The sequence below is a fragment of the Thermobia domestica genome, chromosome 4 (assembly GCF_964235325.1).
Source record: "Thermobia domestica chromosome 4, izTheDome1.hap1.1, whole genome shotgun sequence".
Taxonomy (NCBI): domain Eukaryota; kingdom Metazoa; phylum Arthropoda; class Insecta; order Zygentoma; family Lepismatidae; genus Thermobia; species Thermobia domestica.
The window spans coordinates 46,156,787-46,173,895 of record NC_137457.1 but is presented as its reverse complement, the minus strand read 5'-3'; the positions used below and the strand labels follow the sequence as shown (position 1 = coordinate 46,173,895).

At 36.5% G+C, this 17,109-nt stretch overlaps 1 long non-coding RNA gene across 1 annotated transcript in view; it reads right to left on the bottom strand.

Annotated features, from left to right (window-relative positions):
- Positions 1 to 589: 589 nt before the first annotated feature.
- The window catches only part of LOC145683306 (uncharacterized), a 62,356-nt gene continuing 45,836 nt past the window's right edge, over positions 590 to 17,109 (bottom strand). Inside the window, exon 3 of the long non-coding RNA XR_014131007.1 lies at positions 590 to 602. This is a non-coding gene — a long non-coding RNA (uncharacterized LOC145683306). The remainder of the gene's footprint in view (positions 603 to 17,109) is intronic.

Genomic DNA, 17,109 nt, shown 5'->3' with positions numbered 1-17,109 from the left:
CACGTCACTTATAGCCTCGCTGCTGAGCGGGACGTTACAAAAAATATGTGGACTGGATTTATTATTCTGTTTGGCTAAGGAAAGGATTACAAAACGTTGCTGCTTTAGAATATATATATATATATATATATATATATATATATATATATATATATATATATATATATATATATATATATATATATCCTAGATTAGTCGGACGAGTATGTTATAATAGACATTGAATTTTTAGTGTTCTGCACCTAAAATATGTAGTAGGCTTCAGAGGTCTCGGTTGCCGTCTACGTTACAAAAATGTCTTGCTGGGAGAAGGGTTAAGCAATAACAATAAATTTAACATTTACTCGATTATTTTTCACATTGATTACAGAAGTTGAAACACAAACCATTCTGAGGAGGGGCGCTTATTTTCACATATTGAATAGAAGTAACTCTTGTTTGAATTAGTTATGCATTAGCATTTACAATGCCTACAATGAGTTGAGATGCTCCGAAGGGAAATTGGGATGTAGAAAGCTTTTTTGGTGGTCAAACTAATATTATTATTATTAGAACACAAACATTTTAATGTTCAAAAGTTATATACTTACACTGCTTATTTCCTGTAAAACATGAAAGAGTAATTAGAAGCATATACATTATAGGTTAGTTGGTAGATAATACATATGTTATAACATGTATACACATTGGTTGAAAAATAACTATTTTAATCAAAATGATAAACACAAATAAATAAATTACCGAAATAAGAAAGTAGTTTAATTTTCGAAAGTTGTGTAATAGTACTTAGGCAAATGACACAGCAGGGTAATGTAATACGAAATCGTTCCGGTCTAAACAACGCATGAGCAAAAACCGCACACGGACAAAAGCCGCGTATGCAAATACCGCGTGAGCGAAAACAGACAACAGCCATGGACAAAACCCATAGATGAACATTTGGCACTAATCTGGCTCGCACTCGAGCTCACTCCTTTCACCTGGGCTCGTACTCACTCGGGGTTGCTTTCACAAGATCGGGTCAAGATGAAAAGTAGGGTTAGAAGCACTGCCACAGACTTTACAATTTTTATAGACATCCTTAGAAAGCGCAGTCGGAAAGAATTACAGCATAAGTCCCGTAAGTTTGACAACCAAAATGTCTTTAATGTGAATCAGGTGGCATAATGGACAGGCACACTTCCTAGTTAAGGACAAAAACAGTGCATGGACAAAGACCACGCAAGGACAAAAATAGCACATGCAAGTACCGCGTGAGCGAAAACAGCCCATGAACAAAAAACACAGATGAACATTTTGTACTAGGCTCCCTCACGCTCGAGCTCACTTCTTTCAACTGACTTCGGCTCGAGATCACTTATCTCAATTGGGCTCGCGCTTCCGACCACTTTCCTCGACTGTTTCCACAATCACTCGTGCTCGCGTTCAATGCGGCTCGTGGTCATCTGTCTTGCCTGGACTCGTACTTGCTCGGACTTGTACTCACACGAGCTGGTCAAGATGGGAATTAGGTTGAGAACCACTGCCGCTGTTTACACTTTTTACAGACATTCTTAGCAAGAGAGTCATTAACAATTACAGCAGAAAAAAATATTTTATTTATTTAAAGAAAGAAGGAAATTTAATATATTGTTTGTACCCAACACTATCGGTTCGTCAGTTAAGGCAGATGACGCCTGGCCTCGCCTATATATTTGAGCAAAAGTAAATGAACTTTTTGCAATGAATTCCAAATTAACTGAACATTGCTATGTAATTTTTGAAATAAAACTTATTTCAAATTGTTTTTTTTATAACACAAAACACACTTCTTGAAATTCATCACTCAAGTGTAGGAAATGATTGTAAAATATTACAGAATTTTAAAGAAATTAAAAGCAGAAGTGAAAATGTATATTCTTTGGCATTATAATTTGAGTTCTAATAATTCCAACCCTCTATGAGGCCTGAAACAAATTGGGCCTTCTCAGCAGCGAAGCAGTTGCAACGAAAACTTCCCTCTTGCAGTTTGGAAGGAGAGAAGGGCAACCTAACGGCAATAATCTTGGATTAGGAATTACTCCAATATGCTGTGTTTCAAGGGAGACAAAATGAAAATGTGTCGCTAACACGCACTGCGCATGCTTAAACCAGAGAGGGAAACTTGTCATACTCTCCGCTGCTCCCAAGATAAGGGCATGGAGTGTAGCAAATTGAATAAATATAAACGAAAGCCTGATTATAAAGAAATAATCAATTACATTTGCGATTTCCTTCATATGAACAACATTTAAACTTTTAGAACATTTTCCTGAGGAAGTATATTTCCTTTAAATGGAATTTTTAATACCTGGTTTCAAAATATATAGTAGTTTGTACTTAATTTCTAGTAAACATGCTAAAAATGTTGATGGCAAAAGCAAAAAAAAAAAAAAAAAAAAAAATCGGAAAAAACTATAACAGTTATTGGAATAATGTGAAACACATTTTTGTAGTAGGAGAGCGAAAATCGACGGATACCGTGTGTAACATCGTGTTTTTCTGCATGTTTTATCTTGTATTCAAGCGAGCGGTATTGTGCGTTTGTAACAAATTTACGCAAGTAGTGTTTTTCGTGAGTTTAAGACAGTGAGTTGTTTTCGAGTGACATTGTGCGTGTAGGATCTGGAACAGTGTTTAAAACGTTGATCTTGTGCTGAATAACGTGTACATGATGGAACCCCTCGGTTCTTGTGATGTGATCGTTTCATTGTTAAACATACCATTTTCTAGGCGAAGTGAACTGGCTGAACGAGCTATTCTTAACAATGGACCAGCTACTCATGATTTATCATTGATCTAGCTAGACGGTAAGAAGGCTAGAGCTTTTACGAAATATTGTTATGATATTCATAAATGGCTATGCGGTAGTATTGTAGTTGGTAGATTGTTTTGTTAGCCGTGCTTGCTTTTAAGTGAGAAGAAAAATGTATGGTGTTCTGAAGGCTATTTTGATTTAAAGAACTTGGCTCGGAGCTTAGAAAAAAATTCTAAATCACAAGAACAATCAAGAATTTTATCGGTTTAAAACAAATTAGCAAACAAGCTGCAGCCATATTAGAGCATGATGAGCAAAGAAAATTACAATATAACAAAAATGTCACAAAAACAGAGAATTTTTTAAGAAATTCATTGATTTGACGTGTGTCTTATCCAGGCACGTTTCCAGGATATCTAGGGGGCCGCCCCGTAAATTTTTGTGGACCTCTAAAATTTTCACGCCAGGCTTCCAAAACGACTATAATATGGTGATGAATTATAATATGGTTGGATCGGGCCCGCCTAACTTCAGCCGGGCCCCTCTACATTTTTGGGCTGGCTACGGGCCTGGTCTTATGTAAGTAGGACCTATCGTTTCGTGGGCATCCTGAATCGGCTCGTCGAAGCGGGGAAATTTTAAAGAAATTTTTGAGTTAATGCTAAGTTGTAACGAAGAAATAAAAACTCAATGGGAGAAACTGGGTCATTTTAATAATCTGTGAATAGAAACCCAGAATGAATTGATTGATTACGTAGCCGAATGAGGCAATTAAAGAAAGGATTGAAAAAACACATTTTTTCATGTCAAGTCGTCGAAACAACTGACAGAGCTTGTAGATCTAAATGTTCTCTGATCCTTCGATTTGTGGTTACTGAAAGTGAAATTCAGAAACATTTTTTATGATTTCGCGACCTAGGAAAACAGAAGACTTCTGCACCAATAGTAGTGTGTTGGTGGATGTTCTTGATAAATATAGATTTCAAAACAAAAACAAAAAAAAAATTGGTTGCACAGACTTACGATGGAGCCAGTGTTCTATAAGGACAGTTAAATGGTCTTCAGAGTCAAATGCGTGAAATTGCTCCTCAGGCTATTTTAACCCAGTGCTTGGCAAATCATTTGAATTTAATTCTTCAAGAGAGCTGTAAAAATATGTATGCAGCAAAACTGCTTTTCTCTACACTGCAAGGAATTCCAAGCGTTTTTCACAAATCTTCGAAACAAACAGCAATTTTAGAACGAGTTGCAGGAAAGCGGCTACCAACTCATACTAAAGTAAGATGGAATTCAATCGTGAAAATTATATCTACCGTTCCAAACGAAAGAGCAAACTTAGTGAAGGTGTTTTCAGAAATTATGTCCGTAGAAAGGAATGAAAAAACTATTCGGCATGCGAAAGGATACAAAAGGAAACTAAAAGAATTTGAATTCATTTTTCTCCTTGTGTTTAAAGATATTTTTGCACAAACTGTTTTTGTTTAGTTTTTGTTTAACATTATTCAGAAAAAAAGGTCAAATATTCAAGTATGTATTCGTGAATTTAAAGAATGTATAAAGTCTCTTGATGTGCTAGAGAACAATATTACAGTTAGTGAGTACATTTGGTGTACAGGAGAAGAAACTAAAGGTGGTATTATTTTGAAACGAGCTAAAGTCATTGAACGTGAAACAGGAACTACCTGCGAAAAATACAAGCAAATTTTCTTTCAAATAATTGACACTATAAAAACTCAAGTAGACATCAGATCTTCAGATTTAAATAAATTGGTATTTCCTCAGCTGACTAGTAAATTTGATGCATAATCTGTACCGCCTGTGAAACAATAGTGTTGTATTCTCTAATAATACATTCTCTTATTTCTCTCTCCATGTCGTTTTCTAGGGGCTGAGTAAAGTGGTAGTGTCCCAGGTCCTTTCACCTCGCACTGAAACAGCATATAGGACATCCTGTAGTAGAATGCCGGCTGAATAGAAGATCGAGTCAGCAAAAATTATCTTGTTTTCCTAGAATTCGATATCTTTTCCTAGAATTCGAAGGCAACTTCCAACAGGCCTTTAGTTGTTATGCAAATAGGCTGTTAGGGCTACCACCAGCTATAGGTTCATGGAAAAACATGCCCTTTGGTCTTCTTTTTCTAGTCGGCTTGTATTAAATAGCTAATTTGGATCCCAACGCCCCGCCTCTCCCACAAAGAGCACATGGGAAAATTTGGGTCCTGGGAACCTGTTGTTGCTATGCTCATTCTCTTGGACGGCTATCGGATATTTATCACAGTCCTTTTAGTTATCAAGATCGAAGCTTCCCAATTGATTGGTTTTAGTCTTTTCGTTTTGTATTGAATAGCTATTTTTCATAGCATTGAGTAGCTATTTTAGATCTTTACCCCAAATCATTTCATATTCAGTGATCGAAGCATCCCAATTGATTGGTCTTCGTCTTTCCCCACCTCGTGCCTCCTGGGAAGCTGAAGAGCATAAGCAATTTAGCCTCTTGGTCCTGTTCCCAAGAAATGCCTGTACGTTATGAATTGAAGGTGTGATATTAATGATCGAGGCTTTTCATCAGATTGTATGAAATTGGTCCTAGTTGCTAAGATAATTATTGTATTTCATGATTTTTTTAAAACGTGGGATGAGAAGCAATATATGAATCACATAACGAAACACATGCCCATACAAAATCATGTTGCTAAGTGTTAGGAACACGTGTGAGAATTTTTTGCCGCCCTGGGAATGTTTCCTGGGTTGCTAAGATGAATATGATTGTTTTAAAACGCATTGAATTCCATTGATTGAACATAATCTAATAATGGGAGCTTCCCATATCATTTGAAAAAGTTTTCAGAAGGTAGGATGAAAATCGGTCATATACACATAGAGATGCCCTGTATAAACAAAATAAAACATGACTTTCACAATTCTTGATGTGAAAGGTATTACCTTATGTTTGTATTGAAACCGTGGTGAGATATGTTTTTTATGACTACCATGCGACCTTGATTATGGTAGGCATGATTGTCTAAGGCAAAAACGTATGTAAGTGTGTGTGTGTGTGTCTGTGTGTGTGTGTGTGTGTGTGTGTATGCGTTGCTGAACCCGCCAATCTTTGTAGTTCGATCAGTCTACACAGCAGCACTCTGAGCAGTTTTTGCAAAGCGAGCATTTTTTAGTGGTTGCTCGAAATGTTTTTTAATTTTAAAGCGTTCAGGACCCTTACAGGGGTCCCCCCGCGAGTTCTTTTGACTCCGCTTGTTTATACGGATACATCCGGTTGTGTGTGTAAAGTGTGTGTTCAGACTGAAAAATTTTGTTTCTCGATCGGTGTTAATTCCGACGCAGTGCCATCTACGTGTGTGTTCCAAGCAGGAACTAGAGCAATTCAAACTCTCTGCAGCTGCGTTCACCATTGTTGCCAATCAAGTATTTGTTGAAACGTTAAAGAAAATTAGCAGCTATAGCAAGGAATTATTCACAGTAAGAACTCGGACATGAATATTACGTAAAAATAACCCTATGTCTAAAATGTTTTTTATTAGAACTGAGGAGAGGGAGAGGGGAGGGACAGGTGTGTATATAAAAATATATTTATATATATAAAATTGAAAATCACTATGTTTGTGACTTTAAATCTGCTGAACCGCCTGATCGATCTCGATCAAATTTGTGGATGAGGTTCAAGGCCGGGCTAGTTTTAGGCTATTCACTTGGATGGTAAAAGTGAGGGGGAGGGGGTATGGGTATAAAAATAAATAAAACTTAATATCTCCGAAACCACTCAACCGATATTGATCAAATTTTCAACATAGATGAGGTTTAGGCCTCGGATCGTTTCTATGATTTAAAATTGACTGATCAACGTATGGGAGGAGAAGGAGGGGGAGGTATATAAAAATCAATTTATATAAGACTAAAAGTGACAATTTTGGTAACTTAATAAATCTTGAACTATCCGACCGATCTCATTCAAATTTTCAACATAAATGAGACTCGGATCTGGAAATATTTTTGTAATTTCACTTTAACGGTAGATCCTAGGAAAGGGGGTGGGGGGCATGAATAAAAACTAATAAAACTAATAACTTTTGAACCACCCAAACAATCTCGATCAAATTTTCAACATGTATGAGGGTCGGGCCTTGAGTGCTTTTTATCCTTTCGCTTCGACGAGCCAGCATAGGTGAGGGGGAGAGGGAGATATATGTAAAAAATAAAAATGACTGTGTATGTGACTTCATCACTCTTGAACTATCCGACCGATCTCAATCAAGTTTTCTACATGCATGAGGTTCGGATCTGGAAATATTTTTGTAATTTCACTTTAACGGTAGATCCTAGGAAAGGGGGTGGGGAGTGGGACATGAATAAAAACTAATAAAACTAATAACTTTTGAACCACAAAAACAATCTCGATCAAATTTTCAACATGTATGAGGGTCGGGCCTTGGGTGCTTTTTATCCTTTCATTATGACGAGCCAGCATAGGAGAGGGGGAGAGTGAGATATATGTGAAAAAAATAAAAATGACTGTCTATGTGACTTCATCACTCTTGAACTATCCGACCGATCTCAATCAAGTTTTCTACATTCATGAGGTTCGGATCTGGAAATATTTTTGTAATTTCACTTTAACGGTAGATCCTAGGAAAGGGGGTGGGGAGGGGGATATGAATAAAAACTAATAAAACTAATAACTTTTGAACCATCCGACCGATCTCAATCAAATTTTCAACATACATGAGTTTTCGGGTAGGGATTACTTTATGCTACTCACTTTGATGATGCAACGCAGGGGAGGGGGAAGGAGAAATTTGAAAATAATCAAAATGACCAATATCAGTGTTGAATCCATTGTTTTCGGTGTCGATAAGAGAATCAGTGACACTTCTGATGCTGTAACAATCCTAGTTCAGCCCTGATAGTTAGGGAGGGGGACGTTGGGTAGGTAGGGGAGGGGAATAAACATTAAAAATGATCGGAAATGGCTAATAGTAATATCGAATCCATAGTTTTAGGATTTGCTGAGATTAACAGTTACAATTTTGATGCCGTGTGCCGCAGCACGGTTGAGGGGGAGGAGGAGCTGTATATAATAATGATTGAAAGTGACCAATATTAGTGTCTAATCCATAGTTTTCGGGATCATTCAGATGAACAGTGACATTTCCGATAAGCTCCACAAGTTGAAGGAGGGGCAGAAAGATATATAATAAAAATGGTCGAAAATGTCCACTATCAGTAGAATTTATAGTTTTCTGGGTGGCTTAGATGAACAGTGATACTTTCGATCCCGTTTAAACTCAAATTCAAACCGTAACTTGGTTAAAGGGGGCGTAAAAAATGTAAAAATGGTCGATAATTACCGATATTATTGCTAAATACAAATTTTTGGGGTTGCTGAGATGGACGGTGACACTTCCGATGACATGGGCTGCAACATGGGGGAGGGGGATATAATGATTCGATATTAGTGTTGAATCTATAGTTTTTGGGATCGCCGATATCAACAATGACACTTCTTATGGTGTTAATTCCAAATTCAGCCGCGCGTCTTGCGAGAGGGGGGAGAGGGAAATATAAAAATAACCCATATTAGTGTCGAATCCATAGTTTACGGGGTCACTGAGAAGACCGGTGACAAATCCAATATCGTGCCGCACAACATGAAAGAATAGGAGAGGGAGATATATCAAAATGTTCAAAATTATCCGACATTAGTGTCTGATCCGTAGTTTTAGGGTCGCTGAGATGAAGAATGACACTTCCGATCCCGTTTGAAACCAGACTCAGCCCCGTAGCTTGGTAGATGGGGAGATAATAAAATGATCGAAAATGATTAATATTAGCGTCGAATACATGGTATTCGGGGTGGCCGAGGTGATCAATGATCTTTCCGATGCCGTTTAATTCGATACTATTAAAAACGAAAACAGCATATTTCACGGGTACATAACACATGAGATACGGAATTTTGCATTTAAATTTTCATTTCACCCAGCGAGCGGGTATATACTAGTAAAACTTCATAACTTTGGAACCACCAAACCGGTCTCATTCAAATTTTCAACATGGATGAAGTTCGGACCTGGGATGACTTTTATCATTTTAGTTTGACGGTGCAATATAGGGTGGAGGAGAGGTGTATCATACCACCAGTCTTAGGCATTTTTCTCAGCTTCTAGTGGACGTAGACGCTTGAAACAAAAAATGAATGACCAAATGGTACATGAGCAATCAAAGGGTGATACTTTCATATCCAGTGGTGTAGCGGAAATAAACTAACGGGGGTCAACTCCAAAATTTTTAATGGAAAATGGTATCAATTTCGATTTTTTACAAGTAATATTGAAAAAGGATTAACTTTTACGGAAAATACTTTTCGTTATATTCTACGGTTTCGGATCTTCGTCTGTTACTTGTTTGTATTGCTATTATCAGACCGCCCGGTAAACTCATTTTTCTGTTCATAGTGCACGGAGACACTTCAAACAGAAAATGAGTGATTAAATCGTATCTGAGGAATAAAATGGTGATACTCACATATCCAGTGGCGTAGCGGAAATCCATCAAAGGATCAACTCCAATATTTAATGGAAACTGGTATCAATTTCGACTTCTTTGGAAGTGTTACTGATAAAGAAACAACTTTTACGTGAAAGAATTTTCGTCATATTCTACGGTTTGGCCTCTACTTATGTTATTTGTTTTTGAATTGCCACTTCAGACCACCCAACTCAGACATTTTTCTCTGTTCGTAGTGCACACAGACACTTCAAACAACAACAAAAAGCTGAATAAAAAAATCGTACGTGAAGAATCAATGGTGATGTTTCTATATCAAGTTTCGTAGCGGGGATACATCCACGGTGGTCAACTCCAAAAGTTCAAATAGAAATTGTTATCAATTTCGATTTCTTTGGAAGTATTATTGAAATAGAAACAACTTTAACGTGAAACACTTTTCGTTAAACTCTGCGGTTTGGGATCTACGTGTGTTATTTGAAGTTGAATTGCTACTATCAGTCCACCGGGCACTCATCCACTGACAATACTCTAGGCGGATATGTAAAGCTTGTTCTCGGAGTTCCTGATTCAGATGAACATGGTCAAGATGGAGCACGTTGTTAAGCAGAATCCTCCAAACCGTCATATTGCTTATCGCAGCATCCCTGGCGAATCGAGTTTTCGAGATTTGGGGAACCACATGGACTGCAGCAAGGATGCCGGGAGACCGTTTATCCTCAACCCGGCGCCTGACCTGCTGACGTCTTTTGTGTTGAGGAAGGACAGCAAGTGCAAGAGACGAAATATAATCCTAGACTGCCCAGCACGATTGGGAAACTGTTGACCATATAGCCGCACAGCCTCGCGATAATTCTGCCGACTTCACTGAATACTATTAACATATCAAAAGCTACAATATTCGAAAACATCGTTTCGGTTTCCTCAAGCACACGAAATAATAGGCTATAGGAGCCGAAATCAACAAATATTCAACAGTTTATCTTTCAACTACAATCAAATATTCAACTGTTTTATATCAGAAATTTTTGCCGATTTTTTCCTTATTCTACTTTGTCAGATGGCACTTCATTCTTGCTATATTTGCTAGCTAGGTGGGTATTTTAAGAAGTTACTCACCTACTCAATAGATTGTGTTGCATATCATGTAGTTTATCACTGAGTGTTGATGGGAAGGAAAGAGAGAAAGAGACTCGAGAGATATTTTATTGTGGATTCAGTGACGTCATCTAACAGCTATTATACTACGTCATCGGTACAGCGCTCTCTGGTAAAGACAAAAAGAGTGCTTGAATATGTATAAATGACGTTGTCTAACAGGTATTATACGACGTTATCGGTATACGGCTCCATCTCATGAGTGCTAGCTAAAAAGTTCTGTTGGCATGAGGAGAAGGAAAGAGAATCGGGTTGGACCATCCTGTGCTGGTACTGGAATCGTTCAAATGAATCAGTGAGAGATCACATATTCCTGTAAATGCTATTTTATTATACATTCCTTCTCATCAACTTTTTAAAGTTAATTTTTAACGGCTTTTAATGATTCAAGTGTCAAATGAAAGCTTAGAAACTGGAGATTAAGATGCAGTAAATATATTTTGTGTAGGATTCCATTGTAATATTTTAGTTGTAAGTTTTTATGATTTTAAATGTCATAAAAGCCTATGCAATCTCACTTTAACATTGTAGTTATGGGAATACTTTGCATTAGTGTCTTGCGTCCCTTATGTGCGTCAACTAATTTTAAAGCAAAAAAAAGATATTGAAAGAACGTGCTTAGTAATTACGTTAGTCATCTAATGGTGATTTGTAGTTAGTGATGATATATCCCTTTTCTTTAAATTCTGACAATCTTTTTTGTATCCAATCATGTAGTTTTATATGGGGTATGGAACCAAAGTTCTCATTATAATATGCAAGAATTCCACATACAACACATTTATTATTAATATTTCTTTCATTAGTTAAGTCATAACAAGATGTAGTTTCGTTCCTTCCAATAAAATATGGTGGGAAACCAACACGTATTATATCTTTAAATAAAATAACTTGTGGTGCCGGTAATGTAAAACCTACGGGGTTATATCTTGGATCTACAAACTTACATTCTGATAATGTAGCTGGTCTTAAAATCTAAAATCGTGTGTCTATGTCCTTAAAGAAAAGATACATTACTTTTATAAAGTCATGCTCTAATATTTTATTATGTATTTCCATCACTCGTTCTATTGATCAGACGGAATAATCTATCAACGGTCCAAAATATGTTAAACCCTGTTCATCTTCTTTATTGAGATTCTCTGCTCTATAACATCTTTTACAGTTATCAGACCTCTTGTTTCCATTTCTAGAAAACTCTTGGAATTGTTTTAATTCTCCACAAATTACGCACTTTTTCATGATTTATTAAATATAAAATATCCAAAATAGTTAGCTCATTTTTGTTTGATTTTAAATGTCATAAAAGCTAATGCGATCTCACTTTGGGTTATCCTTCTGTGTTAAAATACAATAGTCAGGGGTGGCTTCATAATTTTTTTCACAGTTAGGGGGGTGAAAGGGGGAAAGTTGTCTGCAGAACCTACATGTATTTCCTACTTATATCTTTACGTAAGAGAGTTACTAAATCTTTAGTTAACTCGGCGTAATTCCTTATAGATTTGCAACGCCAATTAGCTAACCTAGAAACTGAAGTAGTTGCCTACGATTTCTGATGGTTTCGTTCAACTTAGAGTTAACTTTAATTTCTCTACCAGATAGTATATGTCCTAGAAACGGTAATTCAGGAAATAAGAATTTGCACTTTTAGAAATTCACATAAAAGTTCATTTTAAGATAAATTCAAGATTTTCAAACTGCTGATCTATGGAAGGCGAAAAACATAGGTCATCCAAAAAACATGAAATAAAATGCTTCGTAGATAGATCAAAAATGCTGTTCATGACGAACTGGAATAAACTTGTTGCGAATTTCAGTCCCATTACCAAGTATCGAAAACAGTATTGTCTTCCTTCAAATAGGAAGGTTGTCTTCTCATATATTTCTTCTTCCAGAGGTAGACAGTAAAATCCATGCTTGCAGTCAAAAGAGGAGAATACAACAGAACCCTTGCGGCGAGCTAGAATGTCTTGTAGCAGTAATACGTACGAATGCTCCACGCGTAAATTAGCAGTAATAATTTTCCTATTCAAATTTCTCAAATCTGTGGGCCTGATTGATTGTTTATCGGCCTTGTACACACAATGTACGGGGTTTAAATAAGGAGATAACATTTCTTCAATCACTACCCATTCGAGCCACTTTTGTAGGAGTTTCCTGAACGGTTCTGGCATCGAATAGACTATTAGATAGGATTGGTTCGTTGTCAGTGAGCTGTAACTTTAAAGGCTTTATTTTCACTGGCCTAGGCTGCTCGGAAAATAGATCTCTATAACAAATAAGTAAATCCGCTAACTTAGATTTAACATTTTCAGGTAAATCGGTCCTAGAAGGGATGGTATCTCGTATTTCATCCACTGATACAAGATAATCTTCCCCCTGGTTTACTTCTTGTACAAAAAGTTGTGGTTCAACTGAGGTTACCCACAAAGAGTTCAAATTTAACGTTTCTGGCTTACCATCGAGATCCTTGAAGGTAAGGATGCGGTTAGAAAAGTCCACCACACAATTATATTTATTTAGAAAATGCGTTCCAAGAAGGACGTCCGACTTCATGCCTTCCACTATAAAGAAGGGAACTTCAAGAACGTGACAAGAAATTTCTAGGTACAAAGTTTTCTGACCTTGACTCGGTGTTTGTTATCACTCAAAGGCTTGTGAAGTTATATGCTTAGCAGAAACTAATTTAGCACTAGGCAAAGCTTGTACTATTCTTTTCCACTTATCATAACTTAGCAAATTGGCTTCACGACCGCTGTCTATTATGCATGATAAGGATAGACCTGCTTTCGACATGACAAGTATCGTGAGTTTATGAAAGCACTATGTTCATTAGTAACAGAATTCGCGTTTTCGTTTAAAATAAAGAAGACCTGAAGAGGAGACTGGGTGAACCATGTTCCGTTATCTCTATTAGACAACGTAGTTTCTGGTCGCTGACTAAAATATCGGCGGGTTCCAGGCCACCAATCAGGAGTCTGCCCTGTTATTTTAAAGCTGGGTTACATTGACAATAAGGCTCAGAATCAGTCTGTGAATTTACATCAGTATTTTCATAATTATTTCTAAAATTAGGACAATGAGCACAAGTACAAGAAAATGAAGTAGATTCGGCTAGTTCACAAGAAATTCCTTGAGCCGGCATAGCTGACTAATTACTATTTCTAACAGAACCATTATTAATGTTTCGATTTCTAACATTAACTCTTCTGACATTACGATTATTCTGTCTAGCTTGACAACAATTATTACGTTGACTATTATTAAACCTATTATTACTGTTGTTATTATTCGATTGCCAAATCCAAACCTTCTTTTATTATTGCGCCTAAAGTTAGCATTGGTCTTACTATTGTTAGCATCAGGAGGCTTATCAAGTAAATAATCCTTGACGTTGACATAGCCTAGCTGAGCCCATTTCTCTTTAGTAGAGATCTTATGTTGAGAATCAGAATTTACACGTGAACTGCCTTGTTCATTGCTATTTTGATTAATCATAGTGGTAGCATGATTAACATCAAAATGAACATTTCGGTTCTTACTTTTACTAGAATGGTCATTGTCATTACCTGTTTTTCGCTTAGCACTAAAAGACACTAGAGAAACTAAAGGGGTGTTCAAAAACTTAATTTTGCCAGGCACCTCAAGCCTCATTAACCTTTCTGCAAGGTCAGATACTGAGGGAATTTCCACCTGGCTTAAATTAAACTGATACTCTGGGGATAATGTATCGAGCAGATAATCTATAACTCTATTTGAGACATGTTATTCTTGAGCATCCTCAAACCTTTAGAAAATTTCCACACAAAATCAGAAGCTTTTCCGTGAATGCTGGGGTTATACTTAGTGGACAAAGGATAGCTCCATTGAGCCCTACACACCTTAGGATTCACGTACTGAGACAAGAAAAGACGCTTGAAATCCTGGTATGAATGAATTTGATCTGAGACCTGTGAGATCTTTCATGGCTGAGTCTTTCATGGCTCTGATGGCTACCAACACTTGATATTCAGGGGCGAGATTCAACAATTAAAAATTCTGCACTAATTTTTGCTAGAAGTCGAATGGAGAAATTTCCAATACATTCCCTGTAATTCAGGAAAATGACTCAGGTCCGACAAGCGCAGAGACTTTGAATAATTACTATTATTATTGTGACCATTAATACTTGACAACCGTTAGACAGAAATGAAGGGACATCTGGTCTAAATCATTCAAAGGTCTGGAAAGCAATCTAAAATTTAAAAAATCCAAACAGATCTATTGAAAATGATATTTATGTACGTGAAGGTCTCATACATCCTTATTGTGCATGTTTTCTAACCATATCATAACACTTATCTTAAAATTCTTTAGACAACCAATGAGCAATAGCAAGAAATTTTTTTCTATATTCGTATGTTCCAGAAATAAACGATGCCCTTTCTTTATATTCTCCTTTTATTAGATATGTAGAGCAACAGAGCAAAAGTGCTTAATTGCTCTTTTTCCATTGTGTTGTTAAATTTTTCATTATAGTATTGTATTTATTTCTTTTGATTCTTTTTGTTTGAAGAGTAACGTTTCGTTACCCTTTATTGTTTGAAGAGTAACGTTTCGTTACCCTTATCTCACTCAAACTAACCTTTTGTTGTTATTATTCCATAAAAGAAAACATTTATATTTACATTACAACATTACTTTTATCTATCCAGCTACTATGCGAATCATCAAATCCTAACCATTTAGCATATACTTTGTCACTTTTCTTTCTCAAAATCTTTTCCACCAAGTATTCATCTTTAAGTTTCGCCTTTAATAGTTGTGGTTCGTAAAATCTACCTTGTACATCTTCTTCTACTATATCTTTAATTTTATACGTAGCAGAATTAGATGGAATAACTTCGCTAATAACAAATATTTCTGTTGACCAATTAGGTGTCCACCCTTTCTCAAATAATTCTTTCAATTTAGTTATATGAACATGATCACCTAATTTGTATTTGGATTTAACACGTTTATATACGTATATTATTATACTCACTATTTAAGTTGGTAATATCTTTATACATTTGTAATTGCCTTGTGTTGTAAACCTTTCCATATGTTTTGTTTAAGTGTTCTATTAAATCTCTAAACAACAGAAGCTTTCTTACCACTATACGTTGAGTAATGATTAATCTTATTTTTCTCCATCAACTTCTTAAATTCTTTATTGTAAAACTCTTTACCTTGATCACTTTGTAAGTTACTAGGTTTTCTCATTCTTAATATGGATTCAAATGCTTCTGTAATATTCTTACCGCTTTTATCTTTAACAGGAACAGCAAACGCATATATCGAAAACACATCTATAATCGTTAGCAGATAATTATAGCCTTTGTTTAATTTTTAAACACCTTTTATTACTCCACTATACATTTCTACAAGATCAGCTTGCCAAAGATCATTGATACCTATTATAACAACGCATAGTCTGTCAAAGTTTTTTCTAGATGGTTTGTGAATTTCTTCTATAATGCTTTCTGTAACACTTTTACCATCATATAGTCAATCTTTCTTTTTAACGTATTGAGTTTTCTTAATTCCATATATACTACATATACTTTTCCTTAGATATCTCCCATTCCTTGTACAATTCTAATGGTATCTTTCTTCCTATCTGTTGATTTCCTACATTTAACACGACACATCCGGTTTAGTATATAGAAAATCATTTAAGTTCTCTTTCTGCGTACATAATAACAGATAATTGTCCTTCCTCGAAAGCTGAATCGTAATTGTCCTTCCAGCTGTATCTGCTTGGAACGTAATTGTATCACCGTTTTTAACGTCTAAAGGAAAAGTTTCAAATAAAGTATCGTTCAAAAATATATGTAGATAGTATTTATCTAAACTTAATTCCATATGCATTTATGTGTATGTTTCAGCAGTGGCCTTTTGCGAGATACCCGACTCCATATGTTCATTGCATGCAGTTCCCGTCGCAATGTTCTCCCACTGAAGGGTTGAACTGGACCTGCATTCACGGACTACAGTCATTCCATTCGGGTTTGGAATCGTTTTCGATTGGACACCCGTTTTAGGGCCCGATCTGTGAGGATCTTCTTCTGACCACAGTTCTGGCGTCGTGTTTCATGCCCACATATGTTCCACCACTGCTTCTAGACACGTTGAAAGTCCGCCGCGAAACACCAACAAATCGGCAACTTCCATCAATGTGTGACCATGTGCACGGCCAAACGCAATTGCAATTTTTTGTCACTCCGTAACGTCCACGCTCTTCCCCATCTTTCAACACACACCGCTTGGATTGGTTCTGTGTCACTCCACAGTAATGCCCTCTAATCGCCTCGAGGCAGTATGCACGTTTGGAAATGTGATTCCAGCAATACGCCATCTGTACCTGTTTGCGGATGCAGCCTTGCTCTCGCGCGGGGGTGACAAATTTTTTTCCGCGGAGCTTATATATACTGTATATAAACATTATATATACAATACCGAATATTTTTACTTATATATATTTATTGAAATATGAGAATCCTTTAGATTTTCTCTACAAAGTTCAAGATATAACCATATCCGAATGATAAGGCGTAAGTAGGGTATGTATGTGGGTTCTAGGATATTTTTCCCTCTCCCAATATTTTTGACCAGCACACAGGAAAACAAAG